Source organism: Myotis yumanensis, unplaced genomic scaffold (assembly GCF_028538775.1).
Source record: "Myotis yumanensis isolate MYYU_CA2020_CCGP unplaced genomic scaffold, mMyoYum1.0.hap1 SCAF_11, whole genome shotgun sequence".
NCBI lineage: Eukaryota > Metazoa > Chordata > Mammalia > Chiroptera > Vespertilionidae > Myotis > Myotis yumanensis.
In genome coordinates this window covers 51,697,654-51,720,932 of record NW_027223762.1, presented here as the reverse complement: position 1 = coordinate 51,720,932, position 23,279 = coordinate 51,697,654, and the positions used below count along the sequence as shown (strand labels likewise).

Here is a 23,279-nt window from a genome sequence, read left to right as displayed (position 1 = left end):
AGAAATAAAAGGCATCCAATTTGGAAAATAGGAAGTAAAACTGTCCTTATTTGCAGATGACATGATATTATACATACAAAACCCTAGAGACTCCATCAAAAAGCTACTAGACTTAATACATGAATTTGGCAATGTAGCAGGATACAAAATTAACCCCAAGAAATCTGAGGCATTTCTATACACCAATAGTGAACTTTCAGAAAGGGAGATCAGAAAAACAATCCCATTTACCATCGCACCAAAAAAATTAAGATACCTAGGAATAAACTTAACTAAAGAGGTTAAAGACCTCTACTCAGAAAACTACAGGATGTTGAAAAAAGAGATAGAGGAAGACATAAACAGATGGAAGAACATACCATGTTCTTGGATTGGTAGAATCAACATCATTAAAATGTCCATACTACCCAAAGCAATCTATACATTCAACGCACTTCCCATTAAAATACAAATGGCCTTCTTCAAAGATCTAGAACGAACTCTCCAAAAATTCATCTGGAATAAAAAAAGACCCCGAATAGCTGCAACGATCCTGAGAAAGAACAAAGTAGGTGGGATCTCAATGCCAGATATCAAGCTGTATTACAAAGCCACTGTTCTCAAAACTGCCTGGTACTGGCACAAGAACAGACATATAGATCAGTGGAATAGAATAGAGAGTCCAGAAATTAGCCCGAACCAATATGCTCAATTAATTTTTGACAAAGGAGGCATGAACATACAATGGAGCCAAGATAGTCTCTTCAATAAATGGTGTTGGGAAAATTGGACAGACATATGCAAGAAAATGAAACTAGACCACCAACTTACACCATACACAAGAATAAACTCAAAATGGATAAAGGACTTAAATGTACGACAGGAAACCATAAAAATTCTAGAAGAATACAAAGGCAACAAAATCTCAGACATATGCCAAAACAATTTCTTCACTGATACAGCTCCTAGGGCAGTTGAAACTAAAGAGAAACTGAACAAATGGGACTACATCAAAATAAAAAGCTTCTGCACAGCAAAAGAAACCATCAACAAAACAACAAGAAAACCCACTTCGTGGGAAAACATATTTGCCAACGTCATATCTGATAAGGGCTTAATCTCCAAAATTTATAGGGAACTCATACAACTTAACAAAAAGAAGATAAACAATCCAATCAAAAAATGGGCAAAGGATCTAAATAGACACCTTTCAAAAGAGGACATTCAGAAAGCCAAGAGACATATGAAAACATGCTCAAAGTCACTAATCATCCGAGAGATGCAAATCAAACCAACAATGAGGTACCATCTCACACCTGTCAGAATGGCCATCATCAACAAATCAACAAACGACAAGTGCTGGAGAGGATGTGGAGAAAAAGGAACACTTGTGCACTGCTGGTGGGAATGCAGACTGGTGCAGCCACTATGGAAGGCAGTATGGAGGTTCCTCAAAAAATTGGAAATGGAACTCCCATTTGACCCTGTGATCCCACTTCTAGGAATATATCCCAAGAAACCAGAAACACCAATCAGAAAGGATATATGCACCCAGATGTTCATAGCAGCACAATTCACCATAGCTAAGATCTGGAAACAGCCTAAGTGCCCATCAGTAGATGAATGGATTAGAAAACTGTGGTACATCTACACGATGGAATACTATGCTGCTGTTAAAAAGAAGGAACTCCTACCATTTGCAACATCATGGATGGAACTGGAGAGCATTATGCTAAGTGAAACAAGCCAGTCAATGAAGGAAAAATACCACATGATCTCACTCATTCATGGATAATAAAGACCATTACAAACTTTTGAACAATAATAGATACAGAGGCAGAGCTGCCTCAAACTGATTGTCAAACTGCAGTGGGAAGGCCAGAGAGAGTTGGGGGGCAGGAGGGAGGGGAGTAAGAGATCAACCGAAGGACTTGTTTGCATGCATATAAGCATAACTAATGGACATAAGACACTGGGGGGTAAGGGAGGGTAGGGGTTTGTCAAGGGCGGGGGGGAAAAAGGACACTTATGTAATACCCTTTGTAATACTTTAAGCGAAAAAAAAAAAAATTACAATGAGAAAAAAAAAAAAGAAAGTAAATATCAAGATGTCTACGGTATTACACACACAGGATGGGGCAAAAGTAGGTTTACAGTTGTGAGTACATGAAACATAGTTTATTTTTATATTGTTATTTGTTAATCACTGTATTATTTTCTATACATACAACTGCAAGCCTACTTTTGCCCTATCCTGTATAGTATTGTCAGAAAAGTATATTCACAGAATCGTATTAAATTTACAACTAGCATTATTCAAGGGTTAGTTAAGTGGTATACATTTAGGATCAACATAAAATAAAATAAAAAAAAACAGACATTGCAGTCAAATTCAGATCAGTTCAATAATGGAAAAGAATAAGCTGAAATAATTGTTAGTTATAAATATAGAAAAATATAATAGAAGAAATTTGTTCTAAAGTTAATTATGAAGACCGAAGTTGATATGGATTCTCTTAGGAGGGGACAGTCGGGCTCTGGGCTTCCCACGAGGATGCTCGCCACAAGCAGGCCGCTTCCCCCAGACGGGAGATCTCTGTGTTAATAAGCCCTCCAGTGACTCTGCACGCTAAGCTTTGAGAACCCCCGACCTAAGGGACTCTTTTGAAGACATGTGCCCCTTAAAATTCTGAAAGAATTTTCTGGTGGGGAAAGTCACTCTTTCTTTGGTCTCACATTACTGCTGGAAATGTTTATGGCCTTTAGTGTACAGGGGCAGGGATAGAGGAAGTGCTCACCTACCCCCAGCCTTGTTTTACCTTTTGGATGTTGCACAGATCAATGCAGGATTTCAGGTGTACAGCTACTCTGACAAATGTCTTACACCACTTGTTTTAAAGTGCCTCCTGGAAGCAACTGTGGGAAGAGAAAAAATATATATATATATATCCAGAGTGATTATAAAAATACTCTTCTCTCTCCCCTTTCCCAAACACAAAACTTGACTCTTGCTTTACTTTCGTTGTTTCTTTTTATGCAACTCTCTTCTGCAGACTAATTGGAGTTCAGAAGTCCTTAAAAGTTGCTGCTTACTGCCTTCCTTAACCTTTGCTCTTAACAGTTCAAACCATACTGGTGGTAAATTACATCATAATTAAAATGCTTCTGCCAGCAGCACGGACACTGATATTAGCAAAGGACAGGGATAGGGTGTGTTAGGATACAATTTTGTTTTTCCATAAGTGGAAGCAAATTCTCAAATCAGAATTTCCTGTCTCTAGGATTATTTTTTGAGGCTCTGTTACTTCAGAAACAACAAAAAAAAGCTTTTAAATTTCAACCATTCTCTGTGCAATGTTTCTCTTAATGATCCATGGACATGTTTCAAGCTGGGAGGTTAAAAGGCGAGCAAAGGCTAAACTAAAACCATCCTCACAGTACAGTGTTTCACTTAATGATAAATGACACTTTCAACTTGGGAGGATGAAAGATTTTGCATTTACTTTGAAGCAGAGAAACAGGCAAGTGCTGCTGATTAATGATGTGTCTAAGAAAGTGGGGGTGATGGCCTAGGACAGGCTACTGCTGCACTGAGAAATAGTCATTATTTTTCCCTCTTTTCTGAAAAACACGTTCTATGCTGTCTAGGAAATCACTTACATTGCGGTCCAGACAAGAAAATTCAAACAAAAATATAAAATTATTAGCCAAGTCATCTCTTTTTTTTTTTTTTTTTCAGAGAAAATTTTAGAAAAACTAAGACAGGAATCAACTGAACCATCAACTTTATGCTCCTGCTCATTAGTAATTGGAAACATACCTCAAAGAACTTTTCCCGATTTTTGTCAAGCACACCGTACCCATGCCAGGAGAAATGATAAAGATGGTTTGCTTTCAGGTGGAGAAAAGAACAAACAAGAAAGAGGACTTGAGCTTCCATTTGAATATAGGCAAGTGCCATGACCTCTTCCCTCACAGGTGCATGTGCATTTTCAAAGGTGGCTCACAGGGGGATTTCCCACTCCTTGGAAAGACCTGTCCCTATAGCCCCCCTTCTCTTAGTAGGACTGAAACTACCAGGGTGAGAAGCGCTCACAGAGTAACTATTGTTCCAAAAAGTGTTTCCATTAAAAAGGACAGTACGAGTTATTCAGAGATTCTAAACAAACTCAAAAGTAAAGAAATAGGACTACCTAGCAAACCTAACCTGTTGTATGAATAAACGCAATGGCTTTCTGTTATAGAAACAACAGAGCAGTGCCTCTACATTTATTCCCATTTAGTTCCAGTTCTTACCCTAGTGTAAAAAAAATCCTATTACCCAAATCTCTCTCTCCGGGTTCACCGGTCTGACCAGTACTTCCAGCACATCTTGAGTTCCTGCCATTATGCACTCCCACATTTAGTCATTTAAAATCAACCATTTGTTTCTTCTCCACTGCATCTTTACAGATAAAAAGAACAAAAAAAAAGAAGGATGCGGAAACTTGCCTTGCTTTGTGACCCGTGCCCATCAATTTCCAATCATGATGTGATCCCCACAGCCCCGTCCAGAGGCAAGCCCCCCGATTCCCATGGAAACCCTTCCTGGCTCCCAAATCTGATTGCTGTGCCAGCACTCTGCTGCCCTGCTCCACCCTGCAGGGCCCTCCCAGGACTGCAGCACTGAGGGCTTCTGAATCAGACCCGATTGTGCTGTGCCTTCTGAATGCAGCATCATAGGCTGTCGATGCAGCCTGGTGAGTTTTCACAAATCTAACCCTAACCCTCTCAGCCCAAGCAGGCGCCATTTGCTGCATTCATAGCATCTCTTCACTCCTAGAAGAAATTGTTCTCAATTTTTCTTTTTTGTTGTTATGTGGGTAGATACTGGGTTTAATATAATTATATTAAATCAGTCACATGTAATTGAATAAGTTTCTGGTTAGTCTTCTCATCTTTTGTTCCTCCCCTTCCCTCCTCTTTCTTCTCTTCTCTTCCCTCTCCATCCTCCTTCTCCCCCTCCATTCTTCTCTCTCTTTTCTTCTTTTCTTTTCTGATAAGCAAGGCTAGCCAGGATGAAAGACAGAATAGTGAAAGATACTAAGAAGTTATTATTAGATTTTAAGTATTTCTCACTAAGCCATGAGAGAAAGGATATCATAGTGTAGCTATGGTCTTTGAGTCTTCCTAGCATTTCTTTATTATTATGCCAATTATCAGACCAAGATTTCTCTTCTGAACTGGAAAAAAAATTCAATTGGAAAACTTTATAATATTGCAATCTCTGCTAATGATCAAGCTTCTGCTAAAAGAAACATTTATATTTATATAGTCAATATATGTGTGCATATATGTATACGTATATATTTCTATGCATATATGAGACTAGATATAACTATATTTATTTTTCCCTTTCACTCTGTGATGTGCGCTATGACTTGATATGCCAGTAAGATCTCCCTGTAGGACTATGGACTTAAATTTTGATAGCCGCTGGAGCCCTCAGAACCCAGGTGTCTTTCAGAGTTGTTTGGCTGAGCAAAGTTGCCTCCCCCAAGGTAATCCATGGGGATAGGTCATAGCCAAAGATTGGTCACTGTGGGAGCACAAAAGCTTGCCTCCTCACCCCCAAAATGGGGAATTCTGAATGAGAATTTGGTCTTCAGAGTTGCCTATTGGTCTGGCCCATCTTCTCCCTTTAAGAAATTCTGATTCCTTTCTTTCCCTTCCCAGGCAATCATTCTAGCAGCACCTCTAGAAAATTTCCTGCATGTTAATCTGTATTTCAGAGATGCTCCCCAAGGAGCCCATAATGCAATACACTTTATTTTTTATATTTAAAACACTTAATAGTATTGTTGCTACACCTTGCAAAGTGAGGCTTTCATTTTTATATTCAGGAAAAACTCAGCTAGAATAATAAAGCATTGCAACTCCATTTATGTAAAACTTAATTAAGGCATATAGGTATTAAAGACCAAAAAAGAAAAGCGCATGGGTCATCTCCAAAGACAATGCACAATGCCACATCAGCCATATCCCTGTAAGCCAGCGTGGGTAGCTGTCAACAGCAGATACTCATGTAGGACCTGAAATTCCTTTTGTGTCAGATGTCCCTATTAAATTCAGCTTCTCTGGGAAGAAAGGTATCTTTGGGCTTGAATTTTTATGCAATGCTTTTGTTCCAAGGAGGTTCAACAGTTTACTCTAATAATGTTCTTCAACATTCACTAAAAAGTTACTAAGTGCCAGTTAGATTACTTTAATTACTGGTCATAAGAACAATTGTCTAAACTATTCTGAATGGCCTTACTTATCTTCCTATTATATATTTGTAAGTAGAGGCACAGACATCGGAAGCAATTGGCCAAGAGTCATGCAGTTAAGAAGTGACAGACTCAGAGCTTCCACATGTAACTTGACCATGTTCTGCTTCTCCACGGGCAACACTGTCTGTCTAAGATGCTGAAGGAAAACTGTTCACTGACAAAAAACGGGATTCAATCTCCTGTCTCCCACCATGAAAAAATATTTATTTTCTAATAATTTGAAATACTGAGAGAGAGAAAAGGGGAAGTTTTTCCATGGGGAATCAAGAGGACTCCTTGTGTGTTTCTTACCAGGTCATATCAGTTCCTGCCTCTGTGTATGGTCTCATGCCTCCTCTTCTTTCTTATCAGTCTAATCTTCTATTCCCTCTCATTCTGTTTCAAGTTCCAGTTGGTCCAAAAGGTTATTCTGGATTGTTCCACTTTACAATGATTGATGGACAATCTATATAAACGGTCATATGCCCAATGCCAAACTGAGATTCATTTTGAGCACATTACATTCTAGAGGCTTTTATAAACATCATTTCCTTTAATCATCACAAACTCATTTGAAGAGTGGGTATTGTCATCACTGTTATTTCCATGTACAGTGAGGGAATGGAGACACAGACCGCTTTGGTCCTAGGTAAACTGGTGTAACCTGGGTTTGAATGCAGGGTCTGACTCCAACACTCTTGTTTTGGCTGCAATTTCCTACTGTTTGTCCTCTTGATAATCTGCCTTCTTTTAATTATATTAGGGCATTTTAAAATTTAAATTATAACTTATATTATGAGCTAAACTAAGATTTATGTATATAGATTTCTGTCTCTCAAATATTAGCTTGAGTTCCCTTGGCTTAATTTTCTCCTGATTACTCACATTCCCTCACAAGCCCCACTAGTAGATAAGCTGCCAGGGAACTATCCAACTGCAACTCACCATATGGATTCTTTGGAAATTGCCCTGTGGATGGAAATGTGACTCTGCATGTTTATAAGTCAACAGTGTATACACTTGTTTTTTATTTAAAATATTTGCCTTTGCCCTGGCTAGGTGGCTCAGTTGGTTGAGTGTTGTCTCATGCATCAACAGGTCACTGGTTTGATTCCTGGTCAGGGTACCTTCCCAGGTTGTGGGCTTGATCCCCAGTGGGGGGTGTGCAGGAGGCAGCCAATTGATATTTCCCACATGTCACAGGATATTAAAATTCTAGTTTTGATCATCAGTATTCAATTTTCAGGGCAAACCGAAATAGCACTTTATGGAACACAGTCTGTTTCCCAAAAGCACCATTGGTACTGACAGCTCAGCAAACAATCCAACTGTATTTGATTATTTACCATAGTGCCTTTTAGTAGAAATTCAAGATGTCTAGTTTTTATTAAGCTTGTTTGGCCCTTCACCACCTTACTAGGCTTAGGCTTTCTTCTGAAACCAAACCAACATAGCTGGTGGTTATGAAAGAATCCCAATGCTTTGTTTTTGGAAAGATATATACCCATTAACCCAATTAATTAGACCAGGTGTTATTTGGGAGTGAACTGCATTGGAAACTTGCTGAGGGTACCTCCTCACAAGCATATCTCCCTGCCTTTCTATTGTTGTGTTATTTTATTATTTGTTTGCTTTCTATCCAAATAAGGACATCCTTTAAAAGGTAGATTATCCTGAAATCCTTTTATTTTTCCCCTTAGTAGAAAAATAATGAGCTGTTAGTTCAATAAAATTGGACAGGAACTATGAGGAACCCCACTGTGTACACACAGTCCTCTGTGTCAGTTTCTTTTCAAAAGATAAAGCCTGTATGATACAGTTATTTCTTTTTTAATTTTAAAAAATGTTGTTACTATTTTCCCCTCTCTCCATTGTGTATTCTTAGATGTCCAAGTCTTGCTTTTCAAAAGCTGATCATTTCTGTGTCATTCTGAGTAATATCCAGTTTGATGTTATGAAAAAAAAAAAGACTCACTATCAGGTTTCACTAAAGCAAAAATAAATTTGTTATAGCTGAATTGAAAGGATGTGAAGTCAAACCTCCAGCCTCTAAGGACTTGAAGATATATGTACCTACATCTATATATAGGGTGTCCCAAAATTCACGCAAGAAGTAATTTTGATAAAAAACTAAGGTTTATAATTAAAATTTGTAAATTTTTTATTGATTCATAAAGTATACAGTATAGGGTTATGTATAGAATAGCACATCAGGTAAATGGCCTCCACGGCTTTGCTGGTACATACGCAAAGCCGTGGTCTTCATTGGTCTTCATTGTCCCTGCTCCTGGGCCATAATTGGTACTTGGTAATGCTTATCAAATTGAAGGGATTGAAATCAAAGGGCAACAGATATTAGAATATGATTCAATAAACCAAGTAAAATTAGGCTTCTATTTTTTGTTGTTAATGCTCATGCAAAAATCAAATCTTGCCTGAATTTTGGGACACCCTATATATCTGCCCTGATTTTATATATATAAATATAAATATAAATATAAATATAAATATATAATATCACCTGGTGGGCTTGTGAATGAAGGATTGCTGGACACCACCTACAGTTTCACTGGTGGATGGGGCCTGGGAATCTGCATGCCTCACAGGTTCACTCCTGATTCTGATGTGAACTTTCTGACGATCGCACTTTGAAAACCATTGTTTAGAAGCATCTAGCTGTGAACATATATTTTTTTGTCTTGTCTCATGCGGTATAATTTTTTAAAGACTTAATTTCTAACATATATGACTTGGAAAATCTCACATAAAGTACTTTTCTCAGACAATTCTAAAAAAAAAAAAAAATCGAAATCCCGGCAGCCTGGGGTCTTATAATCACACATGGCAAGAATCTTCTGGAACAGAAGAGTAGCAGCTGAAAATTAGATGTGTCCTCTTGCTATTTTGTGTTACTTACCTTTAATTTCTAGTGTCTAAGTCCCCCAATTTTGATATGCATATTTTCATTGTCACTTATTCCTGATGCATCACATTTTCCTTTTTATATATTTCACTTTAAATTTCACTTTAAGTGTAAGTTATTTTTTTAATTTATGAGTTGAATGTGATATTTTTCAAGTATATTTAGTTATCTATCTACCTATCATCTATCTATCATTTATCTCTATATATATGAAATTATAGTTTCATTAAAATACATTATGATACAATTGGTTTGAAACTTTTGAGATTTATTTGAAGTCAGTTTTTACAAAATTTTTATATACGAACATGAAAGGAATGATTATTGTATATTTGTAGCTTTGGGGGTTCAATATATATCTATCAGATTATACTTGTTTTTTATTTTACAAAGCTTCCTTAGCAGTACTTTTTATATGCTTGTGGTATGTCTATTTATTCTTTTTATTATTGATTTTAGAGCGGAAGGAAGGGAAAGAGAGAGACAAGGAAAGAGAGAGAGAGAAGCATCTATGTGAGAGAGATGCATGTTTGGTTGTCTCTCACATGCATCCAGACTGGGGATGAAACCCACAACCGAGGTATGTGCCCTGACTGGGAATCGAACCCATGTTCTTGTCGTGCACAGAACAATGTTCCAACCAACTGAGCCACATTGGCCAGGGCTCAATTAATTCTTTAACATTTTTAAATTTTGTTTCATTCAATTGCCCCCAAACCAGGAATAAACAGTGTTCAAATTGTACCACCATAAATTTGTGTTGCCTGTTTTGAACTTTCTAAAAGTGTAAGTATACAGTATGTACTTTTTTGTGTATCTGGCTTCTCTCACTGAAAATGTTCTTGATAGTCATCCATGTGATTGCATACATCAGTGGTTCATTTTTTAATTGCAATATTCTATTGTATAAATATACCACAATTATTTATCCTCCTCCTGTGGACATTGGGAGGGTTTCTAGTATTAGGCTATTATCAATAATGTTCTTACTTCTAATTTTCACTGCTTAGTTTCTTTTATCTGCTTAGTATATATTTAAGGCGAATTTAAGTATTATGTTGCCAATGTTTTGACTTAATTATTTTCCAGAAAAGTTTTTTTCTTATAGCCTATCAGCCAATCACTAAATAAAAATGTATTGAGAATGCACTTTATATGTGCAACTAGATATCTAAAATCAATGAGGTACTTAATATCCCAAATATATAGAGTTTATAATATAATATGGTGAATTTAGACCTGTAAACCAATATTTGAAATTCATGGTAAACTCACAAAAACCATACAATAGGAGGAGAGGAAATTCCAATTGGTGTTCACTAGATAGTGAGATTCATCTTAAAAGAGGCTTAACTGGGAATCATAGACTAGAAATTTGCTGTCAAGAGTGAGTGTGATTTAGATAATCATATATTTGAGAGCAGAGAAACATTTAATTTGGGACATAAATAACAGCATCCATGCAGGGATATATTTGCATTATATGTTTATTGGATGCATAAAAATCCCGTACATTTTATATTTTACATCACTGTATAAAAGACAAGAGTTGTACAACTTTTAGAATTATTTGAAAAAATTAGTAGATGATATTGGGAGATCAATTTGTTTTTTTTATATTTTATTGATTTTTTACAGAGAGGAAGGGAGAGAGATAGAGAGTTAGAAAAATCGATGAGAGAGAAACATCGACCAGCTGCCTCCTGCACACCTCCCACTGGGGATGTGCCCGCAACTCAGGTACATGCCCTTGACCGGAATCGAACCCGGGACCCCTCAGCCCGCAGGCCCATGCTCTATCCACTGAGCCAAACCGGTTTCGGTGGGAGATCAATTTCTTAAGTTTGCCTGAAACAGAAAGGGTATGACAGACATCAATGGGAAATAAACCTGCAGTATAGATTGAGATGATCTCCAGACTAAAAAAAAAAAAAAGCATCTAAATTTCTCATTTGTCTGATATTTTGAACATATGTATTTTTAGGGCTTAATTTACTCTCCCCTAAAAAACGGTCCTGGTATCTTTGGTGGACTAAGAACTCACAACAGGTAGGTAACTATTGATTCATGTAAATGATGTGATGGTAATTTCAGTCCAAAAGAAGATTAAACTGAGCAAACTTGTTGAGGCAGTGTGTCACATGCTGCAATTAACTGGCAATGCTTGACAAGAATCTAGCAACAAGGAAAGAAGGACTGTTTACTCGATATTCACAAACTTAAGTTATGGGTCTGATAGCGGCAGTGAACTTAGCCAGATGGCGACATGCTGAAGGGTAGCCAAGTGACGTGTGATAACACTAGAGGCTTTTCATAGACATTCTAATACATTGTTATCCTGGAGGAATAATTGTGTTGTAATCATTGCTGCCTTGTTTTGTAATTATTTAATCTATTTAAACTAGCCTCCCTTTGAAATCCAGTTTTCAAAACAACTGAAATGCAATTGTTTACAAATCTTGGCTGTGCTATCTCTGGTTAAAAATTAGGAAATATTCTGTCCTCTTTCTTTGAAGACATTTTTTGGAGCAGCTTTAGGTTTATAATAATAATGAGAGGAATGAACAGAAAATTTTCATATACCTTCTGCCACTACACGTGCATATCGTCTCTCATTATCAACATCACTCACTAGTGTGGTACACGTGCTACGAAGGATGAACCTGCATTGACACATCATGATCATCCAAAGTCCATACTTTACATATGGTTCATTCTTGTTATATAACCTATGGTTTTGGACAAAAGTACAATGACATATATTTACCGTTATAATATTACATAGAATATTTTTACTGCCGTACAAGACCTCTGTGCTCTGCCTATTCACATTTCCTCCCCATCCACTCCTGGCAGTCATTGATCTTTTGTTGCCTTTTCTAGTATATCATATAGTTGGAATCATCATAGGTAGCTTTTTCAGATTGGCTCTTTTCATTTAGTAATATGCATTTAAAGTTCCTTAGTATATTTTTATGGCTTGATAGCTCCTATCATTTTAGCACTAATATTTCATTGTATGATTATATCAGTTTATTTACTTACTTCCCTACCGAAGGACAATTTGGTTGCTTCCAGTTTGGCAATTATGAATAAAGCTATTATAAACATCCATGTAGAGGCTTTTGCACAGACATTTTAAACTGCTTTGGGAAAATATCAAGGAGTGAAATTGCTGGATCATGTTGTAAGAGTATGTTTCCTTTTGTATGTAACCTCCGAACTGTCATCCAAAGTGGCTGCATCATTCTGCGTTTCCAGCAGCAGTGCATGAGGGTTCCCGTTGCTCCACATCCTCACTGGTACATTTGATGTTGTCAGTGTTCAGATTTCAGTCAGGCTAAAGGGTGTGTAGTAGTATCTCATTGTTGCTTTAATTTGTGTTTTCCTGATGACACATGATGTAGAACATTTTTTCATATGCTTATTCACCATCTGTATCTCTTTGGTGAGGTGTCTATTAAAGTTTTTGGCCCATTTTCTAATTAAGTTGCTTGTTTTCTTATTATTGATTTTTAAGAGTTCTTTGTGTATTTTAGATAACAGTCTTAATCAGATTTGGTTTTGCAAATATTTTCTCTTATGTGAAGCTGTTTTCCAATTCTCTTGATACTGTCTTTTGCAAAGCAGAAGTTTTTCATTTTAATCAAGTTCAGCTTATCAAGTATTTCTTTTATAAACTGTCTTTGGTGTTGTATCTTAAAAGGCATCATCTGAGTATAATTTTCAGCTGAGTATAATTTTCACCTGACTTCCTCCCTATAGGTTTGCAGTTACTATAAAGGTGGGAAAAAATAACAATTAAAAAAAAGTTTAAACACATAAAAGGAGGCCTGCAAACTCGAAAGTGACAGGTATTTTAGACTTACTTACCCAACATGCATTTCCGATTTCCCTCTTGCTTACTTTCTATTCAAGAGTCTAGAAAGCCAAGGTTCTCCTTTCAGACTCCTTTGCAGCTTGAGCTTTCCTTATGACACACTCATCACCAACTGACATGTAATCAGAAGTCTGCAGGTGCTTCCTCCTTCCAACAATCCTCCTACTTTCTCTTTGGAATAATGACATGGGGGCTGAATATATCAGCAGCCATCTATATCCACAATGAAACAATGCAGAGGCTTTTAGGTATCTTGGCCCTTCTATCCTTCAGTTGCTGGATAGAGCAGACAAAACTGAAGATTTAAGTCCTAACCGGTTTGGCTCAGTGGATAGAGCGTTGGCCTGCGGACTGAAAGATCCCAGGTTTGATTTGGTCAATGTGATATACCCTGGTTGTGGGCACATCCCCAGTGGAGGGTGCGCAGGAGGCAGCTGATTGATGTTTCTCTCTCATTGATGTTTCTAACTCTCTATCCCTCTCCCTTCCTCTCTGTAAAAAAAAAAAATCAATAAAATATTTTTAAAAAACCAAAAAAACCCCTGAAGATTTTAGTTGCCTGGGTCCCATGAGAAACCATGTGAACATATGTCACAACCATCCCAGTGGAAGACAAGGCAGCTATAGCACCTCTAGGTTGTTCCAGAGAGAAAAAAAGAAACTTTTACATAGAAACTTCTTCTATATGAAACCTTTTCTAACACAAGAGGTAATACAAGAGGTATCTCTTGATAGAAAGGAACTATGATAGAAACTGATTATTAAAAGTACACAGGGACCGCTGTGTAGTATTCTCAAGAATACTGCCAGAGGTTTTCCTAAAGATTAAGCTCTTGTATTTCCTCTTGAAAGTAGATTGTTTTATAAGATGCAGTAAAACCTGGAGGACAAGTTAGTGGGGGATGGGAGGAACTGACACATAAAAGTTTCCACTTACACTGTAACCATGGAATGCATCTCAATTTTACAAACATGCACATGTAGATACATTTTTTGTGTTTGAAAACAGCAATAAAATTAACTTACAATAAATATGTTAACCATCTCTGGAATAAAAGATATTGCTCATATATTGTATCTTAGGAGTTTACAAACATCCAAAAATTTCATAGGACCAGCTCAGAGAAGCTGGACAAAATGTGATTACACTTGAGTATAAAGAAATTGAATCAGCCATACTGCACACTTAGAGAAAGTCTCAGTAAACAGAGGGGTTTATTCAGCCAAGAACTTAGAAGTAGGAAATTGAGAGAAATACACATTGACAGTGCCTAAGCTATGCAAGAAAATATGAGCTCTGGGAGTAAATTTTGATTTCTTCAGGCATAGGACTTCTAAAGTGGTTGAAAATTCATCAAACTCCATTAACTGAGACATATTTGTTAAGATTAATTCAAATTATGTTTGATTTTCACAATTACCAGGAACACTGATAACTTGGATTCCCTTGTTGGTCTGTTGAAATGGAGACCATTCTACCACTCACTTATTGCTTCAATCAGACCCCTTAACGACTTAACTATAGTGTAGGAATTTAATTCCCACAACATCCTAAGATGCAAATTCTTTTAATAGTCTCATAGAGAATGAAGTTTAACATGAGGGTTTTTTTGTTGTTGTTTTGTTTGTGTGTATTTTTTAACCTGAGGTTTTGGCTGTAGAACTTTAAGTCTGATACACCATGTAGACCAGAATACAGTTGAGTTGCAGGGCATTATGTCAGTTCATGGAAAAGGAGACCTATGCCAAACGAGCTAAGGGAAACTCAACCCATTGCAGAAAAAAATGTGTCTGTGACAGTTTATCCTCCAGGACTGTGGTGGCACTAAGTATTGAGCTGTGAACTATGTAAACACAATATCCGTTCTCCAGGAACTCAGGCTCAGCTCTCCCAGGTGAAAGGGTTGTCTCAGGAAAGGACCCATGCTCCCTCCACTCATCCCTTCCTCCATTATTTTTAACACCTGACTTTTGACTCATGGTTAAGGTATGGCATTTGCGTCTCAACCTAAAGGCCTGAGATCCACATTCCAGGCTGTAAGAAAGGGGAAGTAGGAAGAGTAACTCCGTGTTGGTATTTTATTCAGGAAAATATTCTTTTCCACAGGGACTTACCCCTCCATCTCATTGGCAAGAAATGTGTACATGACTGTCCAAGACCATGGAAGGGACCAGTGTAAGGGAGGCTGATAAACATGGGATTTTATCTGGATATCATATGGCCACTACAAAACCATAATACTGTAATATTATTCTTAATATTATCCTATTCAGGGATATGGCCATTGTGCAGAATACTAGTAGTGACTGCCACAGAAGTCAGTCAGGTGAGATGTGAAGATTTACAGTAATCAAGAGCTCCGTATTTCAGGTAAGATTCGCTGAAATAAAGTTCACGTATTATTTACTTTTTTTTCCTGTATTCCCCCATTCAATCTTGTCTGCCACAATCAGACAGACAGAAAGGGCAAGGACACTTTTTTCTTGCATCTGTACTGGAAACCTTTGCAGCAGACAGTAACTGCTATTTTTTTTTAATTGCATACATTATAATTTCCAGGCAGCTAACCTGAGAAATTGCACGCTGATTAAAATATACACATTTCTGAAAATAGGAAGCCAACAGGAAAGAACAATGAACACAATGTCTCAGAGTTATAATTTTACTTTTATTAATAGGTTTTGAGTGTCTTCATCCCTTTACTTGACCATAAGGACAGCCGCTGTGGAGTTAAGAGCACAGAACAGACAAGAATAGAAAGGTCAAACTTCTAAGTCTAAGCCAAGACTTCTGATATTTCCCAGGGACTTAAATTTTTCTTAAATATAACAGTTAAACAGTGTTGTGTGGAAAAATAAGTACAACATGCTGTCCATTTCAATAATTATAAAATCTTTAAAATATTAGAGATGGAGAGGACTCTATATAACTTTGGCAAACTCATTTATTTAAAAAATAAGTGGCCAAAGGTAAAACAAAAGAAAATATCATTACGAATATTGCACCCAGTTCACTTTTCTGTGTGCCCACTTCTAGGATTGCTCTATGTGGGAAAACTCTACGTGGTGGTAAGAACATTTTCTAGAGAGAAGGACAGTGACCATCAAGAAGAGAAGTAGGAAAAGTGATCAGTGAGGTGTGCACCTTAGTCATTTAACACCTGAACTACAATTAGCTTATTCATGAACCAAGTTTCTAGTTGCATTAATCTTCAGATATAATCTTTAAAAATTATCTCATTATTTCATATTTAATGAGATATTTGCGTGGAATTCTGAAGTCACTGATTTGCTATCAGCCGAGTTGCTGAGGTTTCTCCTTCCCTCATTGACAATGGGGAAAAAAATTAACTGAATGTGAAGTTTTTCCTATAGCAAGAAGGTATCAAAAATGTTTAATATATACCACCCCATTGTGAGTCTTTATAAAAGTCACAGAAAGGTTCTGTTCTTACAGAAGGCAGAGTGAGTAAAATTTGTAAGAAGAAATCTCTGACATAAGATAAATTATAGAGAGGGACTTATCCTGAGGCACTAGAAACTATTGCAGAATTCTGTGTAGAGTCCAACAAGGTCAGATGTGTGTTTCAGAAACCTTGAAGATATTAATTTTTCATAGTGATAGGAGAATACAACTTTAAGGAATACACTCTTAAGTGGGGTATAAATAAAAGATAACATTTCAAAAGTATTAGAGAAGAAAAATAACAAAAGGCAAGAAAGGAGAAAAATGGACAAGGAAAAATAGTGTATAGAAAAATCAAAGTAAAGTGTTTAGATTCAATTTTCCAGTTGGGAGAAACAAAAAATTTATAAATAACATGCCAACCTTTTCCACAGTTCTATAGCTAACCCTCTCATCTAAATTAAAAAGGAAAGTCATGACCATTCACCAGTTTCTTAGCCAAAATTTATAAATTATACCTCACTACTCTTATTTCCTTTTACCTCACATTCAATAATTCTGCAGGACCTGTGGGATCCATCTCCAATTCTATCCCCAAAGCACATCTTTTTTATTGTCTCTATCTTAGCATACCTGATCCAAGCCATCACCATATCTAGCTTGGACCATAGCAATCCACTCACAGTTGGTATTCCTTCTTCCTCTCTACTTCAGTTCATTCTCTTTCTCCAAGAAGAATGATATTAAAAAATAAATCTGATAGCATCACACCCTGGCTTCAAATTGTATGGTAGGTAATTATTCAATCAAAGTGTAATCCAAACTGCACTTCACAACTTCTATTTCCAGCTATGAGTTAGGAACAAAGCCATATTTACCTCTCTATCTTACATAACTAAAACACTAGACAAAATATATGAAGCAATGTTTTCAGGGAACAATGGCAGAACAGTAATTTATTTGAGAAGGGAACCAAAATTTATGAGCCTTACTAGTGTTCTAACTTAATGCCTAGAGGGAATTGCTGGGCCAAAGCACAGGGAGGGAGAATCAAACTGAAATCCATGGTCTCACTCAGTTGTAAAAACAGAATTTAAAGTTCAAGAGTCAAGATTATGCCTTAGCCTGTTTGGCTCAATGAGTAGAGCATCAGCCTGTGGACTGAAAGGTCCCAGGTTAGATTCTGGTAGAGGTCATATGCCCAGTGTTGAGGGCTTGATCCCCAGTGGAAGGAGTGCAGGAGGCAGCCAATCGATGTTTCTCTCATCATTGATGTTTCTATCTCTCTCCCTCTCCCTTCCTCTCTGAAATCAATAAAAATGTGCCTTTTTAAAAAACAGTCAACATTATAAGACAGAACATTAGAGAGGAAAGAGCTACACAGAAAGCTCCAGAGCAGTGGAAGAAAATTCCTTTTGATTCTTCATCTGAATTCTTAGCACATATGTGTGAGGAAATTACTGAGGTGGAGAAAGAACCACCAGAAAAAATCAGGTGAAACAGACCCTGAAGCTTCTGTAAGGCTGGTTCATGTTTACAGCCATAGTAGAAAGCCTCAAAGTTCATATCAAATGCAGCACTCAGAAAGCTATTGCCTCAGTTTTCAGGTCAAATTATTCCTAGACTGGAGGCTGCTCTGGGCCCACTTAACAAAGCTTAAAAGCAGGCTTTTCAGGATCAAATAATTTTACATCTCAGCATAAACCTCAAAACATTTAAAGGAATGCAAAAATATTGTACCCAAAGTATAAAATTCACAATTTCTGGCATTCTTATGCAGTGAACTGTCTCTCCCCAAGAGATACATTGAAGCACCAACTTCAATACCTGTCAGTGTAAACTTATTTGGAAATAAACTATGGATGTAATGAAATTAAAATGAGGCCCCTTACGTAGACCCTAATGCAATAACTGACATTCTTAAAGATAAGGGAAATTTAGGCACAGAGACATAAAACAAAAAATACGACCATGTGCAGACCGTAGTCACAAGCCACGGAATACCTGGTGCTACCAGAAGCTGGGAGAAGCAAGGAAGCATATTCCTCTAGAGACTTTAGAAGAAGCATGAGTCTGCCAACACCGTGATTTTAGACTTCTAGCTTCTAGAACTGTAGTGAATAAATTTCTGTTGTTTTAAGCCACTTAATTTGTGTAACTTTGTTATAGCTAGTGTAGAAAACAAACGCAGGTAACCAATACAAAATTGCCAAGCAAACAAAGAAGTAGAAAAACATGTGGCATAATAAATAGTAAAGTTAATTGATAATATTGAAAACCTAAAATGACTTAGATGATAGAACTGGTAGATAAGAATAATAAAAAACTGAGCATAAATATACTTTATATAGTTCAAAGAATAACAGTAAAGTGTATGCATGATAAGATATATGAAAATTATAAAGAGAACTACATCTAACTTCTGAGAAATGCAAATTACAATGTCAGAAATGACACACTCTGGGATTAATGAGAGATTATATGCTACAGAAAAAAAAAGAAAGATTAGTAAATAGAAACTATTCAAAATTGAATAGATAAGAAAGAGTAAAATAATCACAGCATTCTTACTTGTATAATAAAATTTAATACATGTGTAAATATTTAAATAGAGTCCCATAAAAGGGAGAGAGGATAGGATAGAAAAAAAATGTCAACTATCTTCCAAATTTGAAGCAAACTCTAAACCTACAATCCAAGAAGCTCAATGAATTCAAAGCAAAGACATGAATAAAATTGCATCAAGGTATATTGAGATAACATTGCTTAAAATTAGTGATAAAAATAAAATTATTAAATCAACCTGAGAAACAGGCATATTCATGATGAATAAGGGCAATAATTCTTCAGATGTCTAAAAGCAATTCCAGCAATACAATACAAGCCAGAAGGATGTGTTCTGAACTTTTAAAAATCTTGACAGAGACAATCCTATCTAATAAAGAGAGAATATGCAAATTGACTGTCACTCTGTCACAAAGGTGGCGGCACCCACAGCAGAGGCAGGGTTTTCGTAACACAAGATGGCTGCACTCACAGCAGAGTCCAAGTTCCCATAACAAGCCTTAACGAGCGATCAGTAGGGACCTGAGGCTGCGTGGTGCTGGGCTGGGGCAGGAGACCTGAGGTTGTGCCCCCCGCCCAGTGGGGCTTGACAGGAGACCTCAGGCTGCACCACCCACCCAGCAGGGCCTGACAGGGGACCTCAGGTCATGCCCCCCACCCAGTAGGGCTTGATGGGGGACCTCAGGCCATGCACCCTGCCTGGTGGGGCTTGACGGGGGAGCTCAGGTTGTGCCCCCTTCCCAGCAGGGTTGACAGGGGACCTGAGGCTACACTCCCCACCCCGTGTTGAGCCAGGGGACCTGAGGCTGCACCCTCCGCCCAGTGGGGCTTGATGGGGGTGGGGCTGGCCAAGTCTGGGTCTCGCGTGATTTTGAGGCACACACGGGTGGACCGGGACTTGGCTCTGGGTCCTGTGGTGCGCCCCGGACTCTGACAAGAGGAATATTTTCATATACATTTTACTAATTTTCTTTCATCTCTGACACTTCTATTATAGAGAAAGGGCAAACAGCAATATTAAAATATTTCCTCTAATTAATTCCCTTTTAATGTGCACAAATTTCATGCACCGGGCCACTAGTCAACAATAACAATAATAAAATCTGTCAACCTAGAATTCTTTACCCAGTGTAAATATTGTACAAACTCCATTTTATGATTCACAGGTTTTAAATTATAGATATCATCTCTTTACACTCCACCTTCCTTTATTACACTGTTGTAAAAGTGGACTACTTCCAGTCTATACAAATTGCTAAGTTGATTCTCAACTAAGAAACTTTTCAGTTATTGTTCCTTTGCCTCAAATGTTTTTTTTCCCACACTTTTGTAACCTGGATTCCATCATTATTCAGGTCTCATCTCAGAAGGACTTTGATCACCTAGCTATAGAATCTGGTGTGATTAACACAAATCAAAATTGATTAACAGCAAGTTTACAGAGCTTTATATAAAAAGTGTGTGAACAGATTTTTCTAATATGCAGGGAATGTTTAAAATTCAATTACCTTAAAATAATCCAAGATTTTTTAAATACTCAAGGAAAAGTAATAACACAGTAGATTAAAACTTACTTTGCTGATAGGTAGACTGATAGGATTTGCTAATAGCAGTGAGAGAATAAGAAAAGTTAAGAATGATGTCAGATTTTGTGATTTGAATAACTGAAATAATGAATTGTCATGGAGATAGGCAAACCTGTAGGAGGAGGAGTGTTAGGAAGAGGAAATCATCTTATATAATAAAACCCTAATATGCAAATTGACCAAAAAGTCAAACAGCTGGTGGCTATGATGTGCACTGACCACCAGGGGGCAGATGCTCAGTGCAGGAGCTGCCCCCTGGTGGTCAGTGAGCTCCCACAGGCAGAGTGCTGGTCAGCCAGAAGCCAGGCTCATGGCTACCAAGCGCAGTGGTGGTGGAGGGAGCCTCTCCTGCCTCTGAGGCAGCGCTAAGACCCCTCAGGGGATGTCCACTTGCAGGCTTAGGCCCACTCCCTGCCTAAGCCTGCAGGCAGACATCCCCCGAGGAGTCCCAGGCCGTGAGAGGGCACAGGCCGAGCAGAGGGACCCCCCTTCTTAGTTCATGAATGTCATGCACCGGGCCTCTAGTCTATATATATAAAAGGCTAAGCGACCAGTGACCAGCCGACCGGGGTATGTATGATGAGCACTGACCACCAGAGGGCAGATGCTTAACACAGGAGCTTCTGAGCGACAGCAACTTTGCAGAGTGCCCTCTTGCACTCCGGGACCCCTCAGGGGATGTCAGACTGCTGGTTTCAGCCTGATTCCTGCGGGCCAGGCCAAGGGACCCCACCTGCCTGAGGGACCCCGCTCACTATGCAAACTCCATTTGAGCCCCGGTGCTGCCCCAGGTGCAGCTGGCTGAGGAGGGACTGCAGGAGGTTGGCTCCAGGGAGTGTCCAGCCCATCTCACCCAGTCCCACCCTGCTGACCACCTCCTAATTAATTTCCTTTCAATGTGCACAAATCTGTGCACTGGGCCTCTAGTAAACATATATATTTTGAGATATCTATTAGATATCTAGATGCAGATGCCAAACAGAAAAACAGATATACAAATGTGAATTTCAAGGGAAAAATAAATTTATGAGTTGTTAGCATATAAGTGGTACTTAAAATCATGGATCTAAAACATATAATATAGAAAGTAAGAATAGAGATATGTGTAAAGACTAAATTCTTGTGTATTCCAACATTTAATAGTTAAGCAAATGAGGAAAAACCAGAAAAAGAGAGACAACCTTAAAAGAGCAAGAGGTACTAATGTCCTGATGTTCAATTAAAGATAAGGTTTCATGAAGGAAGTAGAAAATGTATCAAATAATTCTGATAATTTGAATAAGCCAAAAATAGGTAGTTAATTGATTTTATCACATTGGTAATATTTAAGGGGGACGTTTAAGAAGTAATGAATATATATTACTAATTGGAATGGACTCTAGATATTGGACAGAAAGGAAGTGCAGACAATATTATTATATATTCTGAAGCAGAAGAGCATATACAAAATGTAAATCTAAGTCTGCATAAGGATATATGCACCACTATGTTCATTGTAGCATTTTTCACCTTGGCCAAGACATGTAAACAACCAAAGTGTCCTTCAATAGTTGGATAAAGACGTAGTACATATGTACAATGAAATACTACTCAGCCATAAGAAGAGATGAAGTACTGCCATTTGTGATAACATGGCTAGATCTTGAGCATATCATGCTAAGGGAAATAAGTCAGATGGAAAACAATCACATGATTTTACTCATATGTGGGATAAAAAACTGAAAACAACAAATAAATATACAGGACATACATACAAACAAAAACTCATAGATATAGACAACATTATGGTGGTTACCAGAGGGAAAGCGGGTGGTAGAGAGGTAGTAAAGTGTAAAGGGGGTCAAATACATGGTGACAAAAGGAAACTGGACTTTGGGTGGTGAACACAAAAATGATATACAGATGATGTATTATAGAATTGTACACTTGAAACTTATATAATTTTATTAACCAATGTCACCCCAATAAATATAATTTGAAAAAAAAATCTAACTCTCTAGAAAATAAAAAGAATTGTTAACAAATTAATAAAAGTAAACATCAATAAGTGGCTTAAGGGTAAAAAAAGAGAAAACAACAAAAAAATTAAAACATATGTGGAATCTAATGAACAAAATCAATCAATGAACAAAAGATCCAGAGACATAGAAGAATGTAACAGACTGTCTTATCTCAGAGGGAAGGAAGGGATTGAGGTGTGGCATGTGGGAAGAAATTAACCAAAGAATTTATAAGCATATATGTGCAGTGAAGGCCTGGGTGGGGGGTGAGGTGGAGGGAATCAACGGGGAAAAAGGGGAACATCTGTAATACTTTCAACAATAAAGATAAAACAACAAACAAACAAATAAACAAACATCTCAGACTACTTACAGTGGTTCTCAACCTTCTGGCCCTTTAAATAAAGTTTTTCATGTTGTGACCCAACCATAAAATTATTTTTGTTGCGACTTCATAACTGTAATGTTGCTACTGTTATGAATCATAATGTAAATATCTGATATGCAGGATGGTCTTAGGCGACCCCTGTGAAAGGGTCGTTCTATTGCCAAAGGGGTCACCGCGACCCACAGGTTGAGAACTGCTGACTTAGAATAACCAGTATCCAATATATATATATAGCCAATGGTAATCATATATGATTTAAACA

At 37.5% G+C, this 23,279-nt stretch overlaps 1 non-coding gene across 1 annotated transcript; it reads right to left on the bottom strand.

The window, feature by feature from the left end:
- Positions 1-15,487: 15,487 nt before the first annotated feature.
- On the bottom strand, positions 15,488-15,620 carry LOC139020225 (small nucleolar RNA SNORA31). The gene has a single exon (XR_011473238.1). It is a non-coding gene; the product is annotated as a small nucleolar RNA SNORA31 (small nucleolar RNA).
- Positions 15,621-23,279: the final 7,659 nt, after the last annotated feature.